This window comes from Atractosteus spatula, unplaced genomic scaffold (assembly GCF_055471065.1).
Source record: "Atractosteus spatula isolate fAtrSpa1 unplaced genomic scaffold, fAtrSpa1.hap1 Scaffold_18, whole genome shotgun sequence".
Lineage (NCBI taxonomy): Eukaryota > Metazoa > Chordata > Actinopteri > Semionotiformes > Lepisosteidae > Atractosteus > Atractosteus spatula.
Genome location: NW_028296741.1, coordinates 243673 through 248812, shown reverse-complemented (window position 1 = coordinate 248812; position 5140 = coordinate 243673). Strand labels below are relative to the sequence as shown.

The 5140-nt window shown below is 40.9% G+C and overlaps 1 non-coding gene across 1 annotated transcript; it reads left to right on the top strand.

The window, feature by feature from the left end:
- On the top strand, positions 1-72 carry trnaw-cca (transfer RNA tryptophan (anticodon CCA)). Its single transcript has one exon. It is a non-coding gene; the product is annotated as a tRNA-Trp (tRNA).
- The last annotated feature ends 5068 nt before the right edge of the window (positions 73-5140 follow it).

Genomic DNA, 5140 nt, shown 5'->3' with positions numbered 1-5140 from the left:
GACCTCGTGGCGCAACGGTAGCGTGTCTGACTCCAGATTAGAAAGTTGTGTGTTCAACTCACGTCGAGGTCAGCTGATATGTTTGCAGGTGCTGCTGGTGCCGAACCCGGAAATTATACCACGCAGTTGGGTTTTATCTGTACACCACTTAAGTAATCTGAATGAAATAACAGAGCAGTACAGAACACCCAGTCAGGAGCTTATGCAGCGAATCATCTTAAACTCGACAAGAGAAAAGGCACACTGCCCAAAAAGCCTGATTTAAATCACAAAACCCCGGTAGAAGTCGAATCGACAATCTTATAAAACGAAATCAGACGCGTTATCCATTAAACCACTAGCCCGTCACGTAAATGAATTGCACCATGGTGAGTTCTGCGCCGCTACTAGTAATACCCCACCCCCATCTTAAATTCTAAGTGAGAAACGTGTTTTCTACATTTTTGTCAGTTTTAAAACTAGGAGTATACGGCACTCTGCACAGTGTACGAAGTAAATTATTTTCGCAGTAATTAATTAATTTATTATATTTATTAATAAAATAATAAAATAAATTTACTTCGTACACTATGCAGAGTGCCGTATACTCCTAGTTGCGGCACAAACAATATATACAGTAAAAAGCCTCAGGCACTGTGTTAGATGTGTTTTCGACGTTATATATGCGTTTATTAATGTCGTCAATTTTACGGTTGCAATTCGACGTTGATTATACGTCGCAACGACGTATATATACGTATATCCGTATTTTCGCTGTGAATATACCTATATTCGACGAATCACCGCCCACTGGGAATAGGTTTATTCCATGCTGAAAAGAGAAGAGAGAAAACATCACGTTTCAGCTGTGAAACCTTCTTCAGGTTTGTTTTCTCTCTTCTCTTTTCAGCATGGAATAAACCTACAGTATTACTTGTTCCTTTGCAGATTCGAATGCTGACGTAGCTACCCACCTGAATATATTAAACGTTTCATCTATATGATTAACATAATGTTCTCCTGAATAACTACTCGAAAAAAGCCGCAGCTCAGGTGTTAGAGAGATTTGAAATCGGATCGGTGGATTTAGAGTACAGACTGCGAACTGACAGCTGACACAGTTCTTTTATAGAACCGTTTTGATTTTCTCTACTTTGTCCCCATAACGTCATTTTCCTGCTCGCAGCCGAGCCCGACACACGGTACCGTCTGGTTTCTGTCGCTGGGCGGGTCTGTGTGGGTTCTAATGCCCCAGTATTATGACGGGGACACTGGACTGTAAACAGGTGCCGTCCTTTGGCTGAGACGTAAAACCGAGGTCCTGACTCTGTGGTCATTAAAAATCCCAGGTCGTCTCTCGAAAGCGTAGGGGTGTAACCCCGGCATCCTGGCCAAATTACCCATTGACCCTTACTCATGGCCTCCTAATAATCCCCATCTCTGAACTGGCTTCATCACTCTGCTCTCCTCCCCATTAATAGCTGATGTGTGGTGAGTGTTCTGGCGCACTAGGGGAGTCCCCATTACCTGTAAAGCGCTTTGAGTGGAGTGTCCAGAAAAGCGCTATATAAGTTTAAACAAATGTAATAAAAATATCATGTTTGATTAATGTAAAAACTGATAAAGCTAATGCTTTTTCAGGGCTATATCTACTTTTTTAAAAAAGAGAAGTCTGTCACGATTGTGAAATTTGGAGAACATGCACCAGCGGGTGCCTTCACATCTCCAGCTTCAGTCTCGCCTGTAGCTGCAAGAAGGTTAAAAGCGCACAAGTGATCTGTCTTTGGTCAAAGGAATTGCTTGAGCAGTAGGACGCAGAGCAATATCTAGCAGCTGTAGACGATGTTCGGGGAAGAGATAATTCTGTTTTCAGCACAGGGAGTGAGAATGAGCTCAGTCCGGCTCCCAGCAGAATCCATCCTGGTTTGGTTACTGTTGACTGTGCGTCTGAGGCTCTTTGGATCACAACGTGGAAAAAAAAAAAACAATTGTTCACATCGTGTGACTTCCACGAGAGGAAGGAAAGATATCATTTTTAAAAATATCAAGACTGATGATTTGGATCCGGGGCCTCATACTTATCCAATTATTAAAATAATAGTTATTAAAATATCAGATTGTGTTTCTGCAACATTTTGTGCACAGTACACCGTCTTTATCTAAAAATAAAACAGTCACAACGAGGCCTTTACACGCAGTCTGAGGTATTTTTCCCTTTTATATTTTTTGCCACTTTATATCGAACCTGTTATACTCCCAAAAGTGCACAGTAGATTGTACTTAATAAAAATGTACAATTCACCACTGGTATAAACAGATGTGTGCCTTGTCTGCCTTTGTAAGCATTTGTTTAAAAAATAAGTTCACAATACGATAAAAACACAGAAAGCACAAACTTAATAATACAACGATACAAAATCAATACCAAATCATAAAGCCAATTAAGTAGCCATCCTTTGAAAACAGAGAGAACCTTTATATCTACAAAAAAACTTGACATTTGTATGTATTTTTGAATTACAAAGCAGACAGAGTTGTCCCTTAATTGAAAGATCAGATCTTGGCCAAAACAAGACAATCAGACGTGAGCTGAATTCAGAACAGGAGCCTCTGCTTCATTTATTGAGCTTTTGAACAATGTCTGAATGAAACAGATTCGCTATTTTAACTATTTGATTAAATTACCTTCCTTCGTGCCGGAGTCAAACCAGACATCTAAGGATTCCCAGCTGTTTTTACTACAGTCCTTCGCTCTACTAGCTGAGCTATCGAAGGGATATCAGGTATTGCTCTCTGTCACATACTGCCCGATGTTGTGCAATGTTCCGGATGATTTAAATCACAGATCGACATCGTTTCCCACTCGTTTCCTTAGTCTTTCTTACCTTGAATTTAACCCACGAACCAGGATTCTTCTGTATAAACTTCCGGGGATATTACAAAATGTTTGATGAGGCATCAATCATTCCAGGCGGAAATGGACTCATTTTTTTTTCTCAGGGGATCATATTAAACATTTCATTTGGATCGAGAAGAGGATCATGAGGAACAAAACTAAGTTTCATTATGTGTTTATTAGAAGCTTTATCACAGCTAATGCATGTAAAGCCTTTAGTATGCGACAGTGAAAGTTCAGTTATGCCGGGGAGTGAAGAGAACTGAAATTTAGTAAATTCATATTTAAATAGATTGCAAATCTTCTAAGTGTTCTGTCACTGCAAAATTACAGGAGTCTACCAGCTGCCAGACGTGCTTGTTTTGGGACTATTTCCAATAAGTATCACATTAGTAGTTGTGTGTCCTTACTGGTATCTTTTAAACTGTGAGGGACAAACGAGACAGAGACACAGTCATAATCCTATTTTACAGTGTCCTGCATTTTAATTTACTGATCAGATAAATTGCTCAACAATGCTCCTGAGTCCTGAGCACTACACTGAGCACACGTTCAGCTGGGCTCTGACTTTGTTCAGCATGACATGTTGTTGCATTTGAGCTCAGAGCTGGGGATGATCTCCATATTCTACCACACTAACTAGTCCGAAACTTAGAACACAGTACACACTTTTTAAGTGAAGTCAGGTTGTTAAAAAATTAAACCAGCGCCCTGTCACAGAAACGTACCCCCGTCTCCCGCGCAACAAGCGGGGGTACTCAGCACTGTACTAACGAGGAGCACTTGTTTGCAGCTCAGCGTGAGCTCTGTTTACTGTCAGCAGACATTTCCTCATTTCAAAAGACGTTTTCACCTGCTCTCAGCATTTTATAGACAGTCATAAACGCTCAAGAAGTAATTCATTTCAGTTTGAAGTCTGTTTCTGTTGTCTCCGCGCCTGATGAAGAAAAGCCGTGCGTGTGAGACTCCCTCTCTGAAGACGTTTGCCGTCACCCTGCAAGAGAGAAGATCCATCAATCACCGAGGCAACCACTGAGACAATTAACATTAAACACGTGAAATGAGAGATGTTTTCTCCCTAGGGATTTTATCGTTTCTACTCTAACTTCTTTGTCAGAAGTGGAATTTCAACAAACGCCTCAAGGAGAAACTGCAACCTGAATGCAACGCCTTAGACCACCAACCATCCTGCCTGGGGCTTTTATATGGAATTATATTTTATTTCTTTCTACTTGTTGAAAAGAAAATTGTGAAATCATGTAATTAGGGAAATGTCTTTTGTTCATAGGGAAAACTAGTACGAGCACATGTAAAGTTTAGAGCAGCGCTCAATAAAAACGATCAGAAACCGAAAGCGCTTCTTATGCGGATCAATATATTCCGATACCGCTGGTTCTGCAGAAGAAATAAGAATAGCCGAACTCCAAGCACTGTGTTGCCATTACGGCTACTCTGGCTGCAGCTGCTGTAAGACCTAATCCGTCAGCACAGAAAGTTGTAGGAGGTCAGACTGGTTGGCACTGTCTAAATAACAGTGTGCGAATTTAAGCTTATGTATTACTATATACAATGTAATGCATGCTCTAAAAGCGTTAATCCTGCACTGGCTGCTATTTGAAGCGCCTTCATCAAAGACGCGAATTAGAGATTTATGCAGCTGGCTTTTATGCTTCACAATACCTTGCAATCAGGAAAATAAACCAATTAGAATAATGCAAAACAACGTCTGTTCTTAAAAATGATAGCTGTTTTACACTGACGTCGCTCTTTATGAGATAATCCAGATTGTGAAGACAACTGCATCCTAGCAGATCAAAATATTACACAAAGGCTGTAAAGCACACTCTGAATCGATCCGAAAATTTGATTTCCGCGAACCGTTTAGGCTCCAACAGGGAACTTGGCGCTTCTCCTGCAAAGCATTTACTTTACTGGTGCTTTTAACAGACCGTTTTATTTAGCTCATCAAGATGGCTGAGTGGTCTAAGGCGCCAAACTCAAAAACTCTTGTCTTTCCTTGGTTGGGTGTCCCGGTCCTCTGACTAGACGCGTGGGTTCATATCCCACTCCTTACAGCTACTATCTTGCATGTTTCCCGACTGTTGTGCTCGCTAACACGGAAAAATGGAGAAACCAGTTTGCGGGCACATGATAGGCAGGGAAATGCTTCGTGAACTCTTCAATGTGATCAGCAGAAAGTCAAATAGGCTTCCAATTCTGCCTTAAGAACTGTTTGGGCTGCCTGAAATCTGGAAAGATTTACTC